The sequence below is a fragment of the Monodon monoceros genome, unplaced genomic scaffold (assembly GCF_005190385.1).
Source record: "Monodon monoceros isolate NGI ecotype Baffin Bay Population unplaced genomic scaffold, NGI_Narwhal_1 Super_Scaffold_11, whole genome shotgun sequence".
Taxonomy (NCBI): domain Eukaryota; kingdom Metazoa; phylum Chordata; class Mammalia; order Artiodactyla; family Monodontidae; genus Monodon; species Monodon monoceros.
The window spans coordinates 60,689,684-60,717,472 of record NW_021703767.1 but is presented as its reverse complement, the minus strand read 5'-3'; the positions used below and the strand labels follow the sequence as shown (position 1 = coordinate 60,717,472).

At 37.3% G+C, this 27,789-nt stretch overlaps 1 protein-coding gene across 21 annotated transcripts in view; it reads left to right on the top strand.

Moving 5' to 3' along the window:
• ZBTB20 (zinc finger and BTB domain containing 20) overlaps nt 1–27,789 on the top strand; it is an 820,261-nt gene that overhangs the window by 517,166 nt on the left and 275,306 nt on the right. The window lies entirely within an intron of this gene.

Genomic DNA, 27,789 nt, shown 5'->3' with positions numbered 1-27,789 from the left:
AATGAAATGGGGGTGGTTGCATGCTGTCTGATATGAGACTAGCAGAGGAGTCAACAGACCAGCTTTTGGTTCCAATACATGCCTTCCGTGTCCTTGTTAATAATTCACACTGTCCCTGGAAGTGGAGTTTCAGTTGGAATGTGTATTTGTCTTTTACCGTCAGGTCCCTACTTAGTTGCTCTTTCAGAGGTATTTGATCTTACTGTGTTTTCTTGTCTTCTTTCCAATTTCAAGAATCCAGCATGTTCCAAAATATTAAGAGTGGAAAAAACAGAAAACAAAAAAACATGGTGGCCATAAAAGCATTTGATTGTGTGGCAGCATCTGAAGTGAATTGCTCTTTGGAGAGAGGGAGGAGTCTTTGATGTCCCCAATATGGTTCTCATAGGCTAAAACTTCCAAGAACCACAACCCAGCCTAAGGGGCACTTACTCGATGTTCTTAAATATTTGGAAAGAGATGCTATTTTATTGTTTTAGTTTTCCTTGCTATTAACACATTGCCAGTAGATTCCTCCTAAAAGTTGAAAATGCTTTAGCAATAGTTGATTTTACATTTAACCAGATGTGTATTGTGTGTGCCTGTTGTGTGTACTCTTGTCCAAGCTGGTACAGTCATCCGGCATATTACAGTGATACTTGGCTTTGGAATTTTGTTTGCTGCTCTGGGCGATTCAGATTCTTAACCATTGAACTCACGCATGCTCGTTTATTCCTGTGGTCCCTACAGACACTGACTCCTGCTACAGCCTCATCAGGGTCTGTCAGTGACTTCTAGAACAAAGAGTCAGCTTCCTTTCACAATTCCTGTAGTTTGTGAGGCACATCAAATTCCTGAGCTGTCATTGTGATAGGAAGCAGTCCCAGAGTTTTATTAGGACCAGTGTGCTGAAAGTTTAATGGTATATAATGGAAAACTTGCCTATTTCAGTTAGGCCATGTTAGTTATGACCATACTACTTGTATGTGTAATGTTTCTTGGGGATTTCCCATTAATTCTTTTTTTCTAAAGAAAGAAGTTGAAAGGGAAAATAGTGTTAAATTTTTTTTTAAGTTTGATATAAAAAATGTAACTAGTTTTACCCCATTACCACCAAGACCTATGTTAGGTTGTGCCTTCCTCAGTTAACACTTAGGCAGCACAGACTGCTGGGAGAATTGTCTGTTAGTCTCTGGTAGGGATGATGTCTATTAGGACTGCACTGAGGGCAAGCTGTATATCTAATACTTAGAAAATATTTTATTATTGAAATCCCGTAGCCTGTACATGAAATTTTATGAGCATCTTTAAGCAGAAAACAGGTAAACACAAATATCTAAGAGTATATCCCAAGAGATGACATTTAAAAAATATAACCTGACAGAGAAATTTTCCTCATTGTTGCCAAGATCTGGAGTCCCACATGGCTGTGGAAGAAAGAATTCTATGGCTAAGTTGGAGTATTTAAGTCAGAATTTGATCAGTACACCTTTGACAAAAAGGCAAGATAATGATGTATTTTTTTCCATTTAAATGGTTGTAAATGGTTACCTGATCTTTTCAAAACCTATGTTATAAACCTTCACAGTGTACTATCAATAATTCAGTTTTCCAGTGCTGATCCCCCAAATTTTTATTTCATTTCAGAGGATGCACGTTATAAAATGTATATTATCTTGCACGTGCATTTTTGCTGTAAGCACTTCCTATGTTATATTTATTTAAATAGGCAGTCACAAAGAGACACAAATGACATTGCTAAATAACAGAATTATTATTGCCCCAGTAAGAAATTATTCTTTCGTATTTATATACAAATGCTTTTTGATATTTATGTGATTTCCTTTCAAAAGATACATATCTTTAAACATTAGGACGAAGGCGTTGATTCATTATATCATGTGATTGTATATGTATGTTATCTTATGCATAATCACATACCTATATTCAACTATTAAAAATATAACCAAATCCTAGCTAGGCTTACTTGCCTTTGAATTCAATCAGACGTCTTGCAAATCAACCATAGGTGAAATGTAGTTGACATTTTATCACACTGACAACACAGAAATTTTGCACAAATATTTATGAACAATATCTACAAAAGATAAGATTTGGTTAGCTGATAAGATTGGTAATTATCCTTCATTGAACATACATGTTAGATTATGAGCCTAAATTCTATTTATGTGCAACTTCAAAATATTAATTGCTATATGTATAAAGTAGTTTAAAATTAAGTAGAAAGAAATTAAATTGCTCTTAATTATCTGAAAATTGAGAATATATTTAATGATTCACTTTATTTTGTAAGAATGAATTTATATACAAATGACCCAGTTTATTCTAGTTTCTCGGCTACTCAGTTGTACATTAAATACTTTGATGCTGTATTTACATATCAGCATCAGCAACTATAATTTCCCAAATACCTTTTCAAGATAACCAGCCAAGACATATTCTTGTGAAGTCACACTTTTCTTTGAAGCTTTCCATAATAACCCAGATTAAAAGTGAACTTCCCCTTCTGACATTAATTGCATTTTAAAACTCGGTAGCTTTTGTTTGACACTTATCATGTACTGCTTTGAACTGAAGTTTTTTTGTATGTATGAAACTACACGTGGTTAGAGGAAAGGTACTACATTTTATGTTTATTTATCTCCCTTCCAACCAATGTCAAATTGCCTTAATCTGAATGGAGGATCAATGAATATGTGATGAGTGAATGAATGGATGAATGGACGGATGATATCTATATGGCAGTGCATTGACATTGAGTACGTATTGCTTATCGTATGGAAGAAATACATCCAGAAAACAAATCAACAGATTCTTCTATATCTGAATCCCTTAAACTCCCATATTAGATCTTCCAGCTAGCTGACAGCAACTCCAGTCATTTGCCAAGGTAGCTTTCCTAATCTCCACAATGCCCAGGTGATTTCTGATGGGACATGGAGTCTTGAGCTCGCAGTAGTTCCCTTCATTTTCCAGGACTCGTGAGGGGGCCAAATACCCAGGTTGGTCTGCTCCTGCAGTCTGAAAGTACCAGACTGGCCTCTAATGTATCATATTGCCCAAAGGCTCCTCCAGCTTGTCAATACTTGCCTACAGTCAGTCAGTGGTTCTTCCTTTCCTCAAACTCAGCACCTAAGGAGCTCAGGCTGTTGTCAGATGTGGAAAGGCACGAAGACTAGCTATGAATGCCCGTGAACTAGACAGGAGAGGGGTGGGGCAGACAGACAGCACAATAAAGAGAGGGGCAAGAGGACAGGCAGCCAAATCATTTCCACGATCTTAACAGGCACTAATTAAATGCCCTGTTTTAGGCAAATAATAGCTGAAAATATCCAAGGGCAACTGTTGCTCATGAATAAGTAAAGAAATTGGTGGGATCTCTTGGTGCTTCCTCAGTCAGTAAGCTGGAGCACACTAAGGCACATTTGGTGCTCTGGACACGTCGGAGGAGAGGGGCCCATTCCAACACCCTAAATGGTACCCTGCTGACACGAATAACATCCAGAGACTAACTTCATATTACTACAAGCTGACCCTAATAAACAATAATTAAAAGAAGCCACAATATTTTGTGAAATTTAATTATATGTTATCAATTGTCAATCAATGGTCAATCAACTTGGCAATCCCCAAACTACATCTAATTCTGTCTCCTACACTGAATTCTTTTCTAGAGCTTCTAATATATATAAATGATACATACTAGTTTGATTTCCATCTCTTTTTATTTTTCCTATTTATCCTCCAGGAAACTGAATTCCTAGATGTAAGCAGCCAGAGGGAGAAAAAGGAGCGATTCACATAACGGATAATTAACCCTTGAACAATGGAAAGTTAACTCTCCATAGACATGCCAAAAACTGAAATGTTTTGTTGTTGAATATGTTCTCCTTTGGGTGTTAACACGTAGAGGACATCTCCATTAGCACAAACTTGGCACCAAACAACCTGTTCATTCTCAAGCTACAAATGCCACACTCGCCTTCCAGTTCATTCTGGCAGGATTTGTAGCATGATGTCCTCTTGGGTAGTCATGTACAACCCACTCTGAGGGGCAAAATTGTATGAGTGCCTAATCCACTTTTGAAAATGAAAGAAAAGGATCTGTTTTTATGAAAAGCACCTAATAAGGAAAGACATAAATTGTAATAAAAAGTGTTAGCACCTTGCATCTCCTGTTAATTGCCTTCCTAGTCAAAAGGAACCAAAATAGTGTAATAAATGTTAGACGTACATCATAAACAGAATGCAGAAAAATGTTTCTTCCTTTTAACAGTGAGTTAAAAGAGTAGCAAACCTTAAACTACCCATATTGCCTTAACTTAGGCTCCTATCCTTATTCATCTACTTCATTTGTCTAATGAGGATAATAGTACCCATTTGACTTATTTACCAACATTGTTATGAGGATCAGATTACAAAGACTGTCTCTTCATTAAATTCATTAAACATGGATTTAACATTCATTCATTCACTCATTTATTTATTAATGCAGGAGACATTTTTGAACCATATTCTGTGTCAGATATTATTCTAGAAGCTAAAGCTTGATTCATTTATTAACAAATATTTATTAAGGAGCACACACTATGCACCTAGCACTTTTCTAAGGGCTGAGGATACTACAGTAAACAAAACAAACAGGAGTCTCTATTCTCAAAATACTTACTTTTTAGGCAGGGGAGAAAGATGACAAACAGGTACATGTGTAAAATATATAGTATGTTAGGTAGTGATAAGTGCTGTGGAGAAAAGTGAAATAAGAAAGAGAGACAGAGAGAGAGAGTGTGTGTGTATATGTGTGTGTGTGTCAGGAGTAAGGTTGCAATTTCAAACTGGGTAGAAACGGAATGCCTCACTAAGGGGACAACATTTGAGAAATGTAAAGAAGCAAGTTTTGTGGATATCTAGGCAAAGGCTAGAACTGGAACTACAAAGGCCTGGAACTACCAAGTGCCAAGGCCCTGGACAGAAATGGAGTTATATCAGGCAAGTCTGAGGGGTAACAAGGAAGTCTGTGTGCAGGATCAGAGTGAGCAAGCAGGGGGATGGTAGATGTAGCAGGGAAGGCAGTGGGGGCCTGAGCACGTGGGCCTTTATATGCTGTTGTGAAGGTTTTGGCTTTGTCACTGACAATACAGAGATGAAAAGACATGACCTCAAGTTGCTCGTTGGTGGAGAGGCAGATAGGGAAGCAAGCAGGGATAATGGCATATGCTAAGTATCGTTAACTGGAGGATGCTCAAGGAACCTCGGAGGCACAAAACAGTGAATGTTTACCCGAATGTACCTTGCGGTAGAGGGTCAGGGAAAGCTTCAGAAAGGAGCTAATAAGTCCCTTCTGAGCTTTGAAGGATTTTCCCAGATGGTCAGAGGGAGGAAGAACATTCAGTAAGAGGACCAGAAGGGGCGAAGACACTTAAAGAGGAAATAGCATAGCAGAGTTGGGGAACAGTATCACTAATGTTCAGGAGAGGAGTGTGGAGAAATGATGCTATAGTTGTAGGCAGGGAACAATCATGTTGGGCCTTGACTGCCACGCAAAGATGTTTTAACTTCATCTTGGGGCATTTGGGGAGCCATTGAAAGGTTTTAAGTAGAGAAGGTTAATGATCAAATTGTGTTACAGAAGATCACTCTGGCAGCATGGTGGAGGATAGATTGGAGGAATGGGAGAATAGAGACAGAAAAATGAATTAGGAGGCAACTAAAATTGTTCAGACAGAACACAATGAAGCTCTGAACTAGGACAATGACTATGGGAATAGGGCAGAAGAGACACGTTCGAGAGATAAGAGGCAGAATGGACACAATTTAATAACCTTTGGGCTGGGCATCAAGAGAAGGAGGAGTTTTGGATTGCTCCCAGGTTTCTGTCTTATACAACTAATCAAGAAAAGCTATGAGGAGGAGGAATGGGTTTTGTAGGCTGGGGGAAGATGATAAATTTGCTTTTGAATGTGTTAATTTTGAGATGTTGGGGAATTATCCAGACTGATGCCTGGTAGGCTGTTGGATTTAGTCAGGAAAGCTGGAGATAGGTCAGGGATAGAGATAAGTTTAGCAATCATCTGAATCGTCAGCTTCAGGATAATAGTTAAAATTACAGAGTGGACTTTTCTCAAGGAAAATTTATTGACAGAAAGCAAAAGGGAGCAGATCCTTGGAGTAAAGCACATTTATGGCAGAGAGAGAGAAAGAGGAGTCTTAGAGAAGATTATTCTGAGCAATTATTATGTGCCAGCCGTTGTGCTAGATTGTGGAGGAACCAAGATGACTAGTATCCAGATCCTGCCCTGAAAGCGCCCACAGTTTGTAAAAATATAAGAGGTTTCTGTCACCGCCAACCATGGACAGTGCTAACAGAGGAAATGTCCAAGCATAACAGAGAAAGTAGTACAGAATATTTAATTAGCATTAAGGGAGATTATAAAGGCAGAATCCTGGAAAGTTTGCTGCATGCATGTTGCCATACAGTTCATTTCTGATTTCTCTAATACTTGTATGTGTATGTTCTGGTGTTAGCATGGGTTCAAGCTATTGGCAAAACAAGCCAGGTGTAAATTATGGTGGAATTGAAATCGATAGTGCTTTGAAGCACTGGAGTGCCCAGCTCACATCAGGGCATGCGTCTGTGTTCACTGAAACATGGCTATCAAGTGCACCCCGAGTCATTAGATGTGTTATCCAGTGAATAACAGCATAATGATATTTTAGCAGAGCAGCCTTATGATAAATTCTGCTTTAGTGAAACTCCATATACAGAGCAATTTCTCCTGGCCGTGTACATTGCATGGCAAAGAAAGGATATCCTGCTGTGTATCTGAAGGCTGTAATTTCATTTAGGGTTTCTATTGACATCGTAAACTGCAAGAGCAGAGCTCAAGTGGCTATTTAAGTCATAGGAACTTCAAGCTAAAATTACTGCCTAGTCCTAATCGCCACCTCCGAGGGACTCCTGCCTATATATATGTGTTTTATGTTTCTATCTTTGTGTCTATAAATACTCAAATCACTCCAGGGGCTGAGGTGATAAGCCATCCTAAGATATGACAGGTATCTGTCACCTTTGCAGTTGGTATAGGCTAAGGGGTAAAAGCGGTTATATTATTCATTGAAGGTCAAATGTTAAAAGGGGCCAGAAACTCCCCGACAAGTTCAGAATATAGGTGTTCTTGTTTTTCTGGTTGAAGACATTCTCTATTTCTGCTTAAGGTCAGAGTCTTCCAGCATGTTGAGGCTAGAAAAGTTGGGACCTTTAAACTTGCCTGTACATCAGAGTTTACAGCTTGTAAGTGTTTGCCCCATTCTTTCCTCTCTTTGCCTTGACCCATGATCTCTTGTGAAAATACTAGTACTGGATAGTCTTGGAAGAGTATCCAGTAAGGTACAGATTATATACAATGCCCCACAAAAGTGATTCCCTAGACGTCTAAAGTGTCCATTCTGTCCTGAGATACAGTCAAGCTGAAAATTGGAAGCCATGATAATTGACTTGAATGTTTATCTTCTGAAGAAAATAAATTTAAATAAAATTGCAAATTGTCAAATTGTGTTTATTAGATGATGCTTTGGAATTGACTCCAGGAGACCAACAAGGAAAGATGCAAAGCTATGTATGTTTCTCTTTGGTTTTTAATGAAAATGTTTGTGCTCCTACATCAACTATCAACTTTGTCCAGAGAGGCCACTACAAAATTAGACACTGGAGTTTAAACTTATTCAGTCATTATGGCTGACATTTTATTTGGTCACTCTCTTTCCTGGGCTTGGGAATCATCTATCTACATACTGTCTTAAATACAAAATCCCAGCAGGATTATCATGGTTCAGAAAACCACAATAGTAATAGAACTTATGACTCCTCATAAGGTAAATGTGTTTTCAGTGATCTTACTAACCATTATATCACCCTGTAGAGGAATGGAGGATGGAGACGTAGATAGCTGAACCCCCAATTAGTGGCTGAGACTGAAGTTTTTACTTTCCATATTAGCCTGACTATTGTTCTACTGCTTCATCACAATATTTCTTTATTGCTTAAATAGTATAATTAAAAAGTAAAGTCTATAAGAGCTGAATCTCTCTCATCTGTTACCATGATATTTTCATTATATTCCTGAGCAACATAATATGCCATTGTCACATTTCTGAGAAGCGATACTGCCCTAGTAAGAGTATCCTCAAATCATTTATATCCATGGGAATGTAAAACAAAAAGAGAGATATTATGTAGACATAGATAAGCTCCGTCATGAAGAAGTACAGCTCTCCTATTGTTCTCCTGGATTTAGGCAGCATGGCAGAGCGATTAAGAGGGCAGACTCTCTGGGCTCTGCCACTTACTAGCTATATGACCCTAGGAAAGCTATTAAATTCTTGTGCCTTAGTCTCTTAATATATAAAATGGGGATGATAATGATACCTTCATCATAAAATTACTATGTGGAGTAAATGATCTAATAAACGTAAAATAATTAAGCCAATACTTGATATACAGTAAGCACTCAATAAACATTAGCTGCTATTATAATCACCATTGTCACCCTCCTCTTCATCACTTCTTCCTATACTATAGAGCCTTGGTTAATACCTGTTAGGAAAATTCCTGCACATGTGTGTGCATGCATACACATACACACACGCAAACACACATGCACACACCTCATCCACCTAACAGTGCTTGCTTACCTCAGCTGTGGGCTTACGTTTCACCTATATGTTAATTTCAATGTCTTCCTAAGCAGAGAACATATAAGGACTCCATGCTTTGGATGAGGTGGGTTTGATACTAAATTCAGCCTTCACACTGGTTTCAAGTACTTGATGAAGAATTATGCAGTGGCTGGTCCTCACTCCTATTACTCTAGTTGTTTTCATCTCATCACTTAAGACCTTCCTAAATCATAAATTCTGTTAAGCATGATCTAGTCCAAATCCACTGATGGGTTCACCATTATAGTTTCAGCTCAATAAATAAATGTGCAGTAAATGAATGAATGAATGAATGAATGTTCTATTTTCACCATCTTCACTTAGGTCCTAGTGCTGGCTACCTGTTGTTCTAAATGTTAACCTCATTGTTTATCTAGGCCAGTGCATTCACTAACCCTAGTTATTATTCTGTCTTCCAATCCAGATTCTGCTAGTTATTTTTCTCCTCTTGCCTGATTTGAAACTCTCAGTACTGATATCCAGTCACTATAGTAGGCCTACCCTCCTATCTGCCTCATCTTTTCCTTTGTGGAACCATTGACACTATCCTTAGAACTGTGTTCTTTATGCCTCTGCCTATACCTTCTTCCCATTTGAAATATGAACTTTAACATTATAAGTGATTATTATCCATTTGTATTTTAATCTGATACCCTTGGTTCTAACCTTGATTTTGATCTTCATATCATGTGTTTCACACACCCTTTTGTATATTTATTATATTTTGAGAAAAATATGCTTACATCAATAGTAAGTGAAAGCTGATATCAAGCCCTATCTGTAAGAAACAGCATTCAACCACCTTGGCAGACCACGTGTTGTACCATTTGTTATGCCTCCACAATGGTCCTTATCTTAGTCCCTTGATAAATATCAGAGACCTGATATCCTGAACCTGGTCTCAGTTGCCGTATACCTGCTCCACCCCTAGGCTGATGCTAACAAACTTAATTAATGTAAAATTTAATTGAGCAATGTTGGAATTAGTGTAGAATACATCTAATAGTAAATAGCACATGTAAAAGGGAGAGAAACTAACAGCAAAATCCAACATCATTGCAGCTGGTAAACACCATTCACCATTACATTTTGATGTATTTATTTTGCTCCTCTCATTGTCCCTTTTTTTTGGAAGGGACTCATAAAAAGGAGAGAAAAAAAATTTTTAAAGAAGAGGTACAATTTAAATTTAGAAACAAATATGATACTAAACTTAATTAGTATTTCTCACAATAGTTAACAGGGTTACTATTATCAGTGTTACTATTATCAGAGACAATACCTGCTTACAAGGAGCTTCTAGTTTGTATAGTCTTGTTGCAGAGATTAGTAATTAGGTCCTGAAACTAATTAGGTGGAAATCACTAGCCTGTTATTATGCACCAAAATGAGCAGTAAAGAAAGTCAGTGAGTGCTGCAAGAATTCACATCAGGGAGGTTTCTGATGGTATATGGGAGGCTTGATAGCAGAGGGAGAACTTTAGCTGAGGATGTAAAAGCTAGGCATTGAAGGATAAAGGAAAAAGGGTCTTTTGGAGAGAAGGGAAGATGGCATGCAGTGCCGTGATACCAGATAACAGAGAAGTAGGGAGAACGAAGAAAAATTCTAACCTGAAAGAAGGCACAGCAATGGGAGTGAAGTTGATGCATACAGGAAGTAATGAAATTGGAAATAAGATCCATGATCGTGAAGATTAGGACATGAATTTGGAAAGGCAGGTGGAGTCCAAAATTTATTTTATGTGGGTGTTGAGAACAATAACTGGCATACAGTTAGAACTCAGTAAGGGTTTGCCGAATAATTGACACGTTTTAGAGAGGCAAGCAAAAATAATGAAAGTGGTGTTTTAAGAGTTAACCTGGCTATAGTGTGCAGGGTGGTTTGAGGGGGTTGAGACTAGTCCGAGATGCCAGCTGAGAGGTAATTGCAATCATTCAGATGCAGACCAGCCAAAACTCAAATACAGTCATGACTGTGGAGATAAAAAAAGGGACATTTCTAGAAACATTAGCGGCACTCTCTATCTCTTTCCTACCAACTGTAACTCTAGCCCCACCATAACTTTAAATGGAAAGTATCTCCTAAATGTGGGATCCTCTTTGCCTTTTGATTTGATTTTAGTGAAGTCCATCACCACTTATAAGGCAGGGTCAGTATGGAGAATGGACCCTCAGGCTTACTCAAGCCTCTAATCAGTGAAGCTTTATTATATTGTATTCCTGAACAATGTAACATGCTCTCGAAGTTTGACTGCTTGGGGAATAAACTCAGGGGACACACAGACTCCTTTGGGTTCACACTTATGAGTTCCTGACAGGCAAGACTCTGTGGGAAATCTAGCAAATCAAAGAGTGCTGATCCTCTCAGGACAGATTCTGGAGGAGTGTTCTTAACTATACAGTTCTTAACTCTCACTGTCTAACTCCTGAAATAGTGACAGAACCCTTCTACATTTTCTCCCTTCCTTCTTCACTTAAACCAGATCAACACCAAAAGGAAACCTCGGTAGAGACTATATGCTAGCAGAGATTTCAAGAACATCCCAAGCTCTGTCTTACTCCTGGACGGTCTCAGAGACCCCAAGGGTATTCTTGTACTTGGTTGTGAAAAACAGTGCTCATTAACTTGTCTTTTGCTGTGTGCCATCATTATCAGTCATGCACTCAGTTGGCCTTTTCTTTGGACAGTTCTGACATTTCTTGAAGGGTAACAATCGGACCACCATATCACATCTATATTCAACTTTTTATTGGCCAAGAGTCATGTGTTCACATTGCTGTGATTCCTTCCTAAGGCAAGTGCCCCATTTTATCTTATGGCTATTCGAGTGACTGCCTACTCAGAGCTCCTTCTAGACAGGACCATGGCTTACTTTTCTCTTTATCTTCTGGTTTCAGCATAATATATGCCCCACAGTAGATCACCAGTACACATTTATGGACTCTCTTGATTTCATACATTTTGAACAGGGACAGCCCTCCATGAGGCTTTCATCTCAAGTTCTGATGTGGAAAATACCTCCTAAGTGACGAACTCTTTTGGCTCCCCAATCAGTCAATCCCAGGTTCTTACTAAGCCTAATTTTCCCCAGCAGTTGGCATAGGGAATGTAAAATTGATGGCTCTGCTTATCAAACCTGTCTGTCTGCAGAGTGTAGAGTGGCGCACCATTTAGAGGAAGCGTGTTTGGGAAATTAAACAAGGACTGTCTGAATAGGAGACCTATCGGCCCGCAGCGGAATGACAGGCTTCTGCCCACAAACCAGGGTTAAGACCTGCATATTGTGGCTTCTTTTCACCCATTTGTGAGTAATGGGTCTCACCCCATTAGTGGGTGCATATGTTACACCACTGGAAGCTGTTATGCATCCTCCATAGGTCTGGATGAAGGAGCTGTAGCTACACATAAATATGTACTTGCCAACAGATCTCTGTATTTATCTGCCTGTCAGTGGGAGCAGACAGGGCACAGCCCTTTGATGGGCAAGAACTGCAGGTCAAAGCCGTGCTCTTGCTGCTGCCACCGCCACTGTGATTGCTGTGGCTTTATCATTTGAATCCTGAAGGAGGCTAGGGGCAGCTTGTTAGTTGTTGTTCCAGCCTAACCTGGGAGGCTAGCTCTGGTCACTGACATAATTATAGACCTTGCAAATGTTGACTGCCAATGTTGTTGTGGCCAGTGACGGTGGACTCTTAAAACCATGGTTACCCACCATCTATCATCTTTCAGTCATGCCTCAAGAATACACACATCTCTGCTATCTCTGGGCACCGTCTCTAATGCCTTTCAGATGCTGTCTGATCCTCCTGGATTCTGCCTGTTAAGTGTATTTCCTGCTGCAGGCTGCCTCTCAGCCTCTGTCCCACTCAAGAGACACACTCCCTCCCAGTAAGAAAAAATTATTGTGCTTCAGGCTTCTGATGGAAATAGTCTACTAAACTAGGTGCTTACTTTAGCAGCTATCACACCCCTACAACTGTATACATCATTGACCATGGTCTTTACCATCTCAATATGAATATTCCTTGTGAGGAAAAAGATATTTCTCCCCCAAAGTGAAAACATACTAATGATAGCAAAGTGAATTTATGATTACTTTGTATATAACTGAAGAAAACAAGCAGAGCAAACTTGTGTTTTTAATCTAGGACTGTTTACCAGTTTAATTTGAAGAGGAAATTAATTGTGCAATTCTTAATATAACTACAGTACAACCACAATTAACAGACTTCTTTTTTGTCATTGTTCTTCCTCTCATGCTTATAAGAGGGCATGGACCATTCTCTTCCCCCAAAATTCAATTTTCCTCAAGATTGTGGCATTATTGCAAAAGAAGTAACAGGAGTATTTTTGTTTTTTGGTTGGTTTGTATAGTATCCATTTAATAAAAGTCTGACTGAAAGATACAAGAAGTGAGCTCATCTGAGACAGTGCTTCCTGATTTTGCCTTTCTAAAAGGTAGGTGGCAAAGCAGGAGAGTTTTGTCTCAGACAGAATTTAGAAAGAAAGAGACTGTCTTGTCAAAGAGAGGTGAGATGATGTGAAAAGGGATTATTTCTATATGTCAAAAAGGTATAAGACAGATATTTCATTGAATATGAGATGGACTGGGTTCAAAGGTAGAGCTTTCTTTTCCTAGTTATTTTTATTTGATATGCTTTCCTCTTATTATTCTTCTTAATATCTCTACTATGCAACAAAGGCAAACTGATTTTTCTGAAGATCATCTTCAGTAGGGTAGAAATTAGTAATTTGATCAACTAGATCAACAGACAGTGAAATGAAAATGGAAAAAAGGAATCCTGTATTCAATTAAAGTATGTTGCCTGAGCAAAGGCTTTTTTAAAAAAAAATAAATTAGGGATTGGTAATTGGGAGTTATAGGTTGCTGCTTCTGTGAAAGTGAGCTAGGTAAGAACCCCATTTGACCTTTTGCTATCACTAAAAGCCCTAAAACTCAGTATGTGTATCAAAGTCATGTTAAATGAACATATAAGTTCGTGGCTTGCTATGAGAGTCTGCACCTGCTTAAAAGGCACAACAGAAATGCTGAAACGGGGCAATTCATTAGGAACAAAGAATTTTCTAGATGCTGTGGCAAAGGTTTCTCTAGGACAGTGTTCTCCAAACATCCCTGATGCTAAGAATCATCAGGGTTACATGTGAAATATGCACTTGTCTGGGTCCTCCCTCCTGCCACCAGACCTAGAGAATCAGAAACTTCCATGGAGTGACCTTGGCATTTGTATCTGAAACAAGGAAACGAGTTGATTTTTAAGATCAGGGAAATCTGGGAATACTGCTCTAAGAGGGTTTTTTTAGAACATATAAAGAGGGGGACTGATGATTTTATATATACACTTCTATGTTCTTCCCAAGACTTCAGAGGCATATCAAGAGAGTAAAAGAAGAGCCTTTCTTTGTACCAATGATTTTTAAGCATCTCTTGTCTCTCCTTGTCCCTCCATATCAATGACCTTAAGACTTTGTATTCCCCTCTTTCCCACCCCTCATCCTTGCCTAATAAATGGTCATATCGTGAAATAAAAGTCCTTAGATTAGGAATTTGGAGCTTGAGTTCTAGTTCTGGCTGAAGCTAAGAGCTATGTGACCTTATATCTTCCATCACTTTAGTTTTCACATTAGAATAATGATGAGGTTGCACAAAATGTTGTTTGTGAACTATACCAGCTCTACATTGTTACGAATATTAAACAACTTCTGTAACCTTGTTTGGGTACCATATATGATGACTTCTGCGCTTGATGGGAATGTGTGTTCAGGTTTAGACATGTCCGTTAAGTATTATTTACAGACTTGTTACCTATTTCTGAAACCAAATTGAGTTACAATTTAATCTAAGATAATAAACGTTTTGGAAAATTTATTTTCTTCTTTTGACAGCTAGAGGTGTCTTCCATGGGAACTGTTGACAAGGGTTTGTCACATTGACAACCACATCATGGATACTGACTTGTTGAAAGAGTAAGAGAAGCTATGAGTGAATGAATGAATAACCTGGTGACTGTTCTCCTTGCTAACACTTTCAAGTCCATGGAGGCAAGGATGGTAATACTCTTCAGCTAAACACTGGAGGACTGGTAGTCAAAAAAAATTTTTAAATACATATACATGTCCATGACTTGGCTTTGCTACAAAGCTAAATGGAAAGTCCTTGGCTGAGTACAACAATAAAAGTAGAAAATTAGAAGAAAGTGCCGCTCGAGTTTTGAAGGTGAAGATAGAGAAATGTAGCAGTAGAGGTTTACATTTCCTGAGCTCTCTTGTTGGCTCAGCATGTCCTCAGTGTAAATACACATGTGACAGTGGCCTCTGCACTCATTCACACTTCAGAGAAGCCCTCGGTTTCCTTTTCTCGCTCCATTTTAGCAGTGGGCAGCCTGCAACCTTTTGATCAAGCTGACTTTGTACGTAACATGACTGAACTCCGCTATGCCAAACATCCTTGAGGAAGTTGACATTTGTGTACTTTGAAAGAAAAAAAAGAAAAGTGAATCCCAACTGCTTCCTCCTGCCCTTTTGATTAAGAGAACGATAAGTCAGCAGGAGAGGTGCTGCTTTTAACATGCAGGGTGTGCAGAACTGATTGGTATTTTTCTTTGAAAAAAAAGTAGAAAAGATTGATGTTAAACAACACTAATCAGAGTTGATTACAGGGACTGAATGAATTCATTGATGGGAAAGAGCCATGGTTCCAGAGACGACAAAAGAGGTTAGATAATAGTCAGGGGAATAGTATTTGGAATAGTTCTGCTCATCTCTGACAACCAGGAATCAGAGCCCCTAGCTCTCTAAGCACTCCTGGGAATAGACTTATCTGTACACTAAGTACAGTTCTCAGCTGGGAATGATCTTCTCCCTGAGCTTGGTATGGCTGACACTTTCCCTTCATTCATGTCCTCAGCCTTCCCTGATCACCTTATCTAAAGTGGTGCTTCCATCACAGCCTGGGTGAGCCCAACCCACCTCTGGGTAGCATATTCCCAAGTGCTACCCAGAGCTCTGTCTGGAACCACCTGCAGTTCCCTGCATGGACTATATTTTGCCTTGCTCTGTAATTTTTTTTCTGTCACCTCTACCTGGTGACCCTTTCCATCTCTCCTCATTAAAAGTCAGGGTCCCACACCTCTGTTCTCCCAAGGTAATTTATGCTTAACTCATTTATAGCAGGCATCACCCCATGTTATAATTATTTGGATAGTTACTTTACCTTCTCCCCAGTAGACTGAAATATTTCAGGGCAAGGACTGTAGCCTTTATCTTTGCACCTTTAATGTTAGCAAAATACCCAGAATGTACTGGGTGTTTAACTAATGAAGAATGAATGAATCAATCAATCAATACTCCCTACCTACCTACCTCCTTGTTTTAAAATAATTGCCTGAAATAAATAACGCAACCCATAGGAAGACATTTCTACCCAGAATGGATAACCCATTGGTTATCTGTTTACCAAAAAAGTAATGGAACAAAGGAAATGGGAAATCAAATTTAGGAGTTTAACACATGCTCTTTTCTGTGACCTCTAGTTTGTTCCAGATAGCACTCTGACTACATATATGAGGAAACCTTTGGAGAAACAATTTGTTGGACTTAATGCTATAATTTCTGAGTAGTGAATGAATGTGTTGATTACTTCACAAAAAGTAGGCTGCTGCTATTAAATTTATTATTAATTATAATGCACTGTTTATATAGGCTTCTCCTTTAGGAACCCCCAAGTATTCAACATACATCATCAACCTAATGCTATATTCTGCCTCATGTTAATAATCTTATGGCTACTGAAGCCATCACCTGAGCACTTTAGAATCTTGATAAATATTATCAAATGCATATGTTACGCTCATTATTTTCAATAATCTCATACATTTAAATTCCTAGAGAAATGTGTTTTCTTCTTCTTATATATCACCAAGTGGATTACCAGATCTTCTCCACTCAACACGTGGAAAGTAGAACATATGGGGAATCACCCCAGGCTTTTAGATGGGATTTGTCCCAACTAGTTCATAGCTGAAACATTTAATGACATTTTACATTTTACTAAAAATTCCATTGAGCTTACAAAGGAGCATCATACATCATAAGAATGCTACAGAGCTAGGGAGGGAAGAACCTAGAGCATTTTATGGTTCAAGGTGATGGAGTCCCAGTGATGCTAAATACTGGCCGCATTTGCCCAGATATTGGCTACACCAGTGGCTAAAAGATCGGGGAGCAAGAGAACGATTTTATCATGGCAAGAACACTTTCATTTTCACTTTTATATGATATTATTCTTGAATTAGTCAATCTCACATTTTTCACTGCATTTTCAACGCAGTTTTCAATCTTGCATTCTCCAGTATATCTTGGAAATCTTTTCATAGCAGTACATAGAGAGCTACATTAATCTTTTATTCAGTTGTACAGTATTCCATTATGTAAATGTATCATAGTTTATTCTACCAGTTCCTATTTATAAACAATTTTTGTCATTTCAAACAATGCTCCAGTGAACAACCTTGTACATAAATCATTTCATAGACGTGCAGATTTTCTGCAGGATAAATTCTCAGAAGTAAAATTGTTGGTCAAAGGATTACATGCATCTTAAATTTTGAGAAACTTTGCCAAATGGATCTCAACAGCGTTTGTATTACTGACTACTCCCATTGGCAATATATGAAAGTGCCCTTTTACTCCCAGCCTCAACAAAGTAGTGTTTCTTCAAACTTTGGATTTTTGCCAGTTGTATAGGTAAAAGATGATATCTCACTGTACTTTCAGTTTGCCTTTTCCTTATTATGAGTGAGGCCAAGCATCTTTTGATATGTTTAGTGATTTTGGTGTTTGTTTTTTTATTAGGTGTCTGTTCATCTTTTGCTTTTTCTTTTGATTGGGTTCTTGGTCTTTTCTTATTGATATCTTGCTATTTATACATTAAGGAGATAGTTCTTTTCTCTATATGCGTTGCAAATATTTTTCCCACTTTGTCTTTTTTTTAATTACTTTGCTTATGATGTATATATTTTTTTGCCATACAGAAGTTTGCTTTTAATATAATCAGATTTGCCAGTCTTTTCTATTATGGCTTCTAGATACTGAGTCAGGTAGACAGTCCTTCCCCATGCCAAGTTTATGAAAGGATTTGCCAATGTTTTCTTTTAGTACTTTGATAGCTTAGATTTTTATATTGAAAAATACACCTATTGAATGAGATTTTTTAATCCAAAAGATATTTTCAGGATAAAAGAGGATCTAGAAAAGAAAAGCCATAATGTTCCCAGAGCTTGATAAGCTGTGGCTAACCTGCTATCATTTGTATAGCATACTAAATCTCATTCCTTTCTGCCAGCAGGATGCAATATAATTATGATGAAAGGGCCAATCTGGATTTTAAAAGGAAAATTAAGAATAACAATGTTTAGCCTTTGAGGTCTTCACCTTTCCTCTTTCTATATTGCTGTTTGTTTGTTTTTGCTTTTTGTTTGTTTCTGTGAGAAGGCCACATGCTAGCAGAGAGGCTATAAGCTAGTGGTATTATTTATTGGTTCAAATTCTAGTATCTTATGCAATTCAGCACTAAAATCTTACTAATTATGAAATAAAAACTGGTATAAAATAGTGCATAGAACCTAGCCCTTGGAGTCAGAAGCCTTGAGTTCATCTGGTGTACCCCAGAGCATCTCTCCTTGCCATGATTTCCATCTGTAGTCAATGGAAAGAATGAGATCATTATCTCAAAAACAGTAAAAAAGCAAATAGATACATTTTTATATGTTTGAGTACTATAGAAAATCAGTTCATAAAGTTATTAGCTGATGATATTTTCATATGATATGGCATATGAATTTTTAGAGGGAGGCTTTATGTAGAAAGCTTTATTTTCCCACATTCCAGTTAATATTGCTCACACTCTTCTATATTTTTCCTTCAGGTTCAAAAGTGTTCTTTCAACAAGTATCTGTTTTAGGTGGTGGGGTTACACAGTGAACAAAACAGACACATTAAAAAATTCTTGTCTTCAAAGAGCTAATATTTGGAGAAGAAAGGCAGAAAATAAACAAATGCATGCATAAAATATAAAGCATATCAGAAGTCTGTGAGTACAATAGAGAGCAAGAAAGAGGGAAGGGGATAGGAAGTGCTGGAAAAGGGGTGTTTCTTTGATGACTAGAATCAGGGAATCCTACACATTCAGCAATGATCTTTAAAGGATATGTAAGGATATCTCAGAGTTCCAAAGATACTAAAATGACTTTCTGTATCATAGGAAGAGCCAGAACTAAACTTATATAAGTAACCAATTATTTATGAACATATTGGTTCTATTCAAATTCAAATGACAGCTTATACCAAACTTTTCAACAGACATCTCACATGTGCTTAGGTTACTCACCTCTCTCATCTAAGCTAGACTCACCATCAGCCTTTAGGCAATTCTATAGGATTTATTATTGAGAATGAAGGACCAATGTCAATGTGATGAGGAGCTGGTAAGATTCTTATTTTGTGATATGATTAATCTTAATAGATGAGACACAATAATCTTAGCTGGAGTAAGACATTAGATATGAAGACATTTTCTTTACCACTAATGTAGCATCTCCCTATGGAACCCAAAGCCTCAGAGTCTGTGATGTATTACAGTACTCTATACTGAAATTATAATGCTTCTAGGTTGTTAACTGAACTTTCTTCAGACTTAGATTATTGCCAGAGTGATGTTCTTTGGTTGTCACTCAAGTTCCTCTGTGATCTAGCCCTAATTTGCCTTAACATTACCAATTTTATTTCTTGCTACCCCCTTTCACAAACCAAATGATTTGGTTTTCCCACTGCATGATAACCTTTTTGTTCATATGGTTTATTCTGCTCGAAATGATTTCTCTTCCCTTTCTATACTTTGAAATCCCATCTATCCTTTAATACCTAGTTTAAAGGATTCTCCATCTGAAATCTCCTTTCTTAGCCATTTCCTGAGGCCATTACTCACAAATTGTATCTAGCTAACTATCTATTATTTACTTGCCTATCTATCTATTGATTATCTATTTATCAATTATCTATCTATCTACCCATCCCCTAAGGTACTTGATATTTATTATATACTGAATAAATCGATGAATGGTAAAATGAGGGGATAGCGGACAGATATGGGAATATGAACAAGCAGTAAAATAAAAGTGGTCTTGAGTAGATCCTATAGTCTTCTTATGACAAAATATTAAATAAAATATAAATGAGCCTTGTTTGAATTGGTCTAGAACAAGGAAGGCTGTCTGGTGGCTTTTCAGGCTGCTGTCATGTGTGAGATAATCTGGAACAAGATCTTTTAGAATTTAAGAATACTTCTAGCTGATGTGTCCAAGCTACCCTATAACGGTGTAGACTATGCTGACCTCTCTCACTTGATACCCATTGGTATGCTGAGGTTGGATCTTGTTTCCTACCTGAGCTATAAAGATAAGAAAGTGAATACATTTAATAAGGCTTTTGTGCCTCTGATTAGTTGAATCTGATGCTTTCAAACATCACTGCTTTTCCCAAGGTTTGGGCAGCACATAGTTTATTTTTTAAATTCCATTCTTTCTGAATGTCTTCCACAAGTAAAGAATGTGCTGAGAGAAAAAATTAAGGCATTGATTTAAGAATAAGTCCTGGTACCTCAAGAAAAGGCAAGCACCAAGATGTAGCTGGTGGTTATAAGTGAATTGTGGGAGCATATAGCTTGGCCTCAGTTAGTAACATGACACACTCATATCTGATGAGACTACAGGGAGAAAATAGCACTTCAAGCCCAGAGTCAGGTTTAGTTATGATTTGAAGATGAAGTCAGTACTATTTAAAGTTTCATTTTATTTATAGGACTCACTAGTAAGTGTAGGGTTTCCAAAAAAGTAGAAGACATGGTTTCTGACCCAGAAGCCTTTCAAAATAATAAACATGATGAAGCTAATGCAAATAGTATTAATACATGTGACTGAAACTTATAACCAAACATACAGAGTAAATAGGGCACTAATGAATTTACCTAATTGGAAATCTCAAATTAAAGGAACTTTCTAACTATTGTACATCATGTGTGGGATAGGGCCATCAGGTGAAGTATTGTTGCATACAAATATCATTGGACTTCATAACCAGACAAAGGAAAAGAAGGAAATCATCTCTGGAAACTGTTGGAGTAGATCAAGAAATTACCAGACCAAGGAGGCTGAGGAAAGGGAGATAAGAGTATCTAGAAAATGCTGCCAACACAGACTGCTCCCAGTATAACATTCATAGACCCAACCTCTACCTGAACCCCTGCCTTACATCAAGTCTTCATCTCAATCTGTTAGGAGTCTATTTTTCTATGATTTTATAATGCAGTTGCTCTGTGATTTGATAATAGAAGTTAAGCCTATACATTTTCATAATCACCTTCTCTAGAACACATCCATTATGCAAAAGAGGAAAACTTGTACAGCAATAATGATGATGTTTTATTTTAGATGTACTAAGTGTTTTCACTTATATTATCTCATTTGGTCCTCACAATAAACCTCTGAGTTAGGTGCTATCAATTTTAGAGGTGAGGAAAATAGAGTTCTAGAGAAATTTTATAACATTTTATTTGAAGTTCTCTCTCTGTCTCTGTCTCTGTCTCTGTCTCTCTCTCTCTCTCTCTCTCACACACACACACACACACACACATGCAGAGAGAGAGCATTAGAAAGATACTAGAGAGATAAGAAAGCTCTGAGCATGGTTTGTACCTGTGAGTAAGGAGTCACATAAATCTAATCTGGAAAATGATCTTAAGGAAGGTTTGAAATCAATCTGATGTAGATTTGAGTCTTCTTCTGGTTCTTACTAGATCTGTGACACTCGGCAGTTTTTCAAGATTCCTGAGTCTGAGTTTTTTCATCTATAAAATAGGAATAGTAATAATAACAACAACAACAGAAGTATTTTGAGAATTGAATGAAAATAGTGTAAGTAAACTGCGCAACCCATAGAAATCAATCAATGGAAGTTAGCCATAATAAAAATAAGGATTATGATTATCATCTTATTTTCAATAACAGCAGCAACAAAGGTGGAAGATGCTTAAATTTGTTGAAAGGAGGATAAGGTACTTAAAGGATGTACAGTAACAGTAACACTCAGGTATCTGCGTGGAAGAGAGGGTTAATACCCTTCTTCAGAAATGATCCTGACCAAATAAAGTATTTGAAGGTGTTGTAATCATTAGGTCAATTGCCTAAAAAATAACACCAAGTATATCACCTCTCTGTGTTCTTCCTTCACTTTTGAAGATGTTCTAAGGCTGGGTAACTTGCAGAGAAGCATCTCTGTGTGTTCAGAAGAACAGAGCATTTCTGAGTCCTCTTGAAATGATTTCAGTGCAAATAATTGTGTGGTGTCATGAGGTGCCCCCTGCTCCAACTCCACGGAGATCATGAGGTGGCACAGGAATCATGCTTTTCAGGGAGCAATACCAGATGAAGGAAGACCTATGAAACTTGAGAAGTGTCACATATAGCTTATGCTGCTCCGAGAATGTCCTAGAAATAAAAAACTGTGTGGTGTTGGAGGGTGTTCAGGAAGCTATATAGCAAAACAGCTGTAGAGCTGTTTTGGGTCCCTCTGCCTAAAAGAACGAAAAGGATCCTCCTTACTCCTAAAGTAGAGCAGAGAAGAGACTTTGCAAACTGGACACAACCTACCAAAAATTCAACAGTGGTTATTGTTGGGTCAGAGAATTATGGGTTTTTTTTTTTTTTTGCTTTATTTATGCTTTTTTAATGCTCTCAAATTTCTTATAACTAACATGAACTACTTTTACAAAATTTATTTTGGAGATTTTTTTCTGTTAAAATATCATATATTGTAAACAAGAGGAAAAGCAAGGAAAAAATTCCTCATAACTTTGCCACTTAGATAGCCTTATTGGCATTAATTTTTTAATTGAGGTATAATTGATGTACAATATTATATAAGTTGTAGGTGTACAATATAGTGATTCACAATTTTTAAAGGTTATACTCCACTTACAGCTATAAAATATTGGCTATATTTCCTGTGTAAAATATATCCTTGTAGTTTATTATATACCTAATAACTTGTTTTATATACCTAATAATTTGTATCTCTTAATTCCTTACCCCTATATTGCCCCTACCCCCTTCCTTCTCCCCATTGGTAACCACTAGTTTGTTCTTTATATCTGATTCTGCTTCTTTTTTGTTTTATTCACTAGTTGCATTTTTTAGATTCCACATATAAGTGATATCATACAGTATTTGTCTTTCTCTATCTGACTTATTTCACTTAGCATAATACCCTCCAAATCCATCCATGTTGCTGGAAATGGCAAAATTTCCTTCTTTTTATTGCTGAGTAGTATTCCATACGTATATATATATGTGCCACATCTTCTTTATCCATTCGTATGTTGATAGACACTTAGGTTGCTTCCATATCTTGGCAATTGTAAATAATGCTGCTATGAACATTGAGGTGCATTTATTTTTTCAAATTAGTGTTTTTGTTTTTGTCAGATATATACCCATGAGTTGAATTGCTGGTTCATATGGTAATTCTATTTTTAGTTTTTTGAGAAACCTCCATACTGTTTCCCACAGCGGCTGCACCAATTTACATTCCCACCAACAATGTACAAGGGTTCTCTTTTCTCCACATCCTTGCCAGCCTCTGTTATTTCTGTTCTTTTTGATGATAGCCATTCTGACCAGTGTGAGGTTATACGTCATTATGGTTTTGATTTGCATTTCCCTGATGATTAGTGATGTTGAGCAGCTTTTCATGTGCCTATTGGCCATCTGCAGGTCCTCTGTGGAAAAATGTCTATTCAGTTTTTCTGCCCATTTTTTAATTGGACTTTTTTTTGATGTTGAGTTGTATGAGTTGTTTATATATGTTGGATATTAACCCCGTAACAGTCATATCATTTGCAAATATTTTCTCCCATTCAGTAGGTTGTCTTTTCATTTTGTCGATGGTTTCCTTTGCTGTGCAAAAACTTTTAAGTTTCATTAGGTCCCATTTGTTTATTTTTGCTTTTATTTTCTTTACTTTAGGAGACAGATCCAAAAAAATGCTGCTACAATTTATGTCAAAGAGTGTTCTGCCTATGTTTTCCTCTAAGAGTTTTATAGTATCTGGTCTTACATTTAGGTCTTAAATCCATTTTGAGTTTATTTTTGTATATGGTGTTAGAGAATGTTCTAAGTTCATTCTTTTACATGTGGTTGTCCAGTTTTCCCAGCACCTTGGCATTAATTTTTAGACATATAATTGAAAAATATTTAATTAGAAGTAAAATTCTCCTCATCCCTTCAATCAAAAGTCTCTTGTACTTCCTCCCCCACAAAAAATGTGTTTATGTATATGCCAGTATATATCTATATGTGTCCTCATTTTATTCCTATAAGAGGGACCATATCATATATGTCTTAGATCTTGTCCTATAGCACATAAATCTACTTTATTCTCTTTAACAACTTCACAGTATTCCTTTAGGGGTATACCACAGGTGTTTAAGCAGTTGCTGAATATTTGGTAAACACTATTACTTTTATAATCAGAAAAACTTAATACCCATTTTTATGTATTTGCCAGACCTCAGCCTAGAGTAAACCAAAACCTCTCTGCTTATTATACAGACACAGGAGAAAAAAATTACTGTCTGTGTGCGTATGCATGTATGTGTATTTGTGTGAACGTGTTAGAGATGATTGTCTTGATCTATAATTTTACAGTATAAAGTGTTAGAATGGCCAGAGGTAAGGCGGGTAATGTCTCTTTGTGATTCTGGCTGAATTGTGGCCTCGCGTGGAAGCTGGCACATCCTTCTTGAGAGTTTTAATGCAGTCACTGATTACAGTATCTGAGATTTTACTGCATCCATTTGAATTAAAACTGATTTTGTCTTCAAAATAAAAGCCTTCAAAAACAGAGAAGATAATTATTTTTCCCATGGCAGGAACTCTAAATTCCTTCATTTTATGTCCTAACGTTAAAAAAGAAAACCACTAAGAAATCATTGAAAAGTGGATACAGAAATAAAACCCCTTTTGAATATTTGAGCTATGGAACTTTATTCTCCAAGTACCTGCTAATGTCCCAGGTACCTAAGACAGAGAGAACCAGATATAGAAAAGGAATTTATATCAAGACTTACTGTGATGCTAGTAATAAGGCAAGTGGGGCTTTCAAAACCATATTGCTACAGGTTAAAAAAATTACCCATGCGCTTTTGAATAGGAGGAAGAATTTTGTTTGTGGGCATTGGCATGATTGCTCTATGTAAAATGTGGAGATTGCACAACTCTAATATGGAAAAGTAAATGCACAAGCAAGCCATATTCTAACTATTCTAACCTTGAAAAATGTGGTTGCTTTTAATGACACGGTGCATCAAGGTCAAGGGAAGGTGCCCTCAGCAGATGGAAGACTTTCAAAGTGAAAAAGCTTCTTTACATTTAAAATGTATTGAGTTACATATGATTTCTAAGGAACACTTGGTTGTTCTAGTTATAACCATGGCTCATTTCCGTTATCATGTGTCAAGTAACTGACTTACCTCATATATTTCCCTGGTAGGTGTTTTCTGTGGAAAGGCAGGGAGAGAGAGAGATATTCCTCAATATCTTGTTATAAACCCACTAGGTGTCACTGCTTTCAGTGGGACTCTGGAAAGGAAACTGTCAGAGGACACATCTGTGCCTTGGAGAAAAACGGATTTCATGGCACCTTGACTTTTAACCTCTAATATGCAGAGAAAACTGCTTAGGAGTCTTTCTCATGTTTATTTGTACCTGTGATTCCCTTACTTTATTTTATTCTGAATTTTTTAAGATTGAGTTTTACAATATTTATATTTGAACCAAATTTTGTTCAGAAATAGTTCATTGACGCTATTCTTTAACATGTATCTCCCTTAACTTTTTAAATACACAGTAAAATTATTAAACGTGATTTAGTGTTTGGTAACACAGAATGCATTCAGAAGGCTTGATCTCACATCCTTTGTAAGGCTCTTTAGAGATGGGATGCCACATGCTTTCATGTCAGTGGTGTAAAAGTGATTTTCTTTTTTTTTTTCTTACCCTGCTTCCCATTCTGTGTTCTTTCTCTCTTCTTGCTCTTCCTTTCTCTCTTACAGTTTCATGAAAATTCATTTATCTGTGACATTTAAAGACTCTGTCTGAGAGGTGTCTGGAGCTGTGGCCAGCTGTGTACATCAACAGTTTCCTAGAATCTGGCACTCTCTCAGTATTGGGGGGCCTCGGTAACTGCACTTAAATGTAGTGCCTGCCAGCCATCAAGCTCTTAGTGTCCAAATGAGTGGATATTAGCATGTCAGATCCTTTCACAACTGGCAACTCTTAGTAGTCAGTATATGGGCATCTTGCATTCACCCTCTGCACTTTTCTGTTTGTCTGCTTCATTTATATGATGTCATTCCCTTCTATGTACAAAAATAGGAATCTCCAAGAAATACTGTAATGAAACTGTAGTAAACAGCATCATTGCACAATCTTGATTTGGTGGGTTTTATAGACAGACAGTCCCCGACTTACAATGGTTCCACTTAATGATTTTTCGACTTTATGATGGTACGAAAGCGATATGTAGTCAGTAGAAATCTTACTTCGAATTTTGAATTTTGATCTTTTCCTGGTCTAAGGATATGTAGTGCAACACGCTCTGATGGTGGGCAGTGGCAACGAGCTGCAACTCCCAATCACCCATGCAATCACGAGGGTGAACAACCGATACACTTACAACCATTCTGTACCCACACAACCATTCTGGTTTTCACTTTCAGTACGGTATTCAATAAATTATATGAGATATTCAACACTTTATTATAAAATAGGCTTTGCATTCAATGGTTTTGCCTAACAGTAGGCTAATGTGTTTTGAGCACGTTTAAGGTACATTAGGCTAAGCTGTGATGTTCAGTAGGTTAGGTGTATTAAATGCATTCTTTACTTAAGATATTTCCAACTTATGATGGGTTTATCAGGATGTAACCCTGTCATAAGTCAAGGAAGATCTGTATATAGCTATATACATAGGTAATACATTTTTATTATATTTTAGGTGTTTCTTTTTGCTTAGGTTATGATATTTGAACCAGAATTGTTGTTGCCACTTTATAGTAGAAATATGTATAGAGCTGTCCCTTAGTATCCATGGGAAACTGGTTCCAGGACTCCCACAAATACCAAACTTCATAGATCAAGTCTTGAACTTCACAATTCAAGTCTCATGTATAAAATGGCATCCATCAATATGGAAAACAGACTGTATGTTGGGACTTTCTAAGTAAGTCTTCCTAGATTATGTATGAACTTAGTGTGATAGAGATTTAGCTACATAATGAAGAAATATTAATGAGTTGGCGAGATAAGGTTGTTCTCTGAAACAAAAACTATTTACATTTGCAAATGTTTCTTAGTGTCCTCCCTACTATGCCAGTGAAATGGCCCATTTATAAATTGAATCATGAAAGCATTATTATGTCAACTTTCCCATGAACTGCCCCAGATAACAGCATATTGGCCTTTCATGGTTTGTAAGAGAGACCAATATTAAGACAACACTTTAGTTACTGCACTACAGCGTGCTCTCAACCCATGTGTAACCTTGTCCATATCGTGTAATGAAAATATACCAAGAATCTGAACTTTAGCAAAAGGAAGAAGGAAGATGAGAGTATCTTGGAGATCTGCATCCAACCTAGAATAAGTATGGAAGAATTTGCCAAGCTTTAGGTCATGCTCAGGTCAAATAATCCAGGTTTCCAGATATCCAAGAGACTATCCTGGAACTCTTGATGCCCCTTGAGTGGGTCAGTAATGACCTTTTCCTTGGATCCATTGGACAAGCAATAACTCCTAAGTTGAATGAATTCGCCCAAGTTTCATGTCACTCACAGACATTTCCCAGTCTGGATTTTCAATTTAAGTCCCTAACATTTGAGCACTTGCTTTCATGTGGGCTGCCAGGATCTGCTATACACCATAGAAGATTTTAGGGTGGTTCTT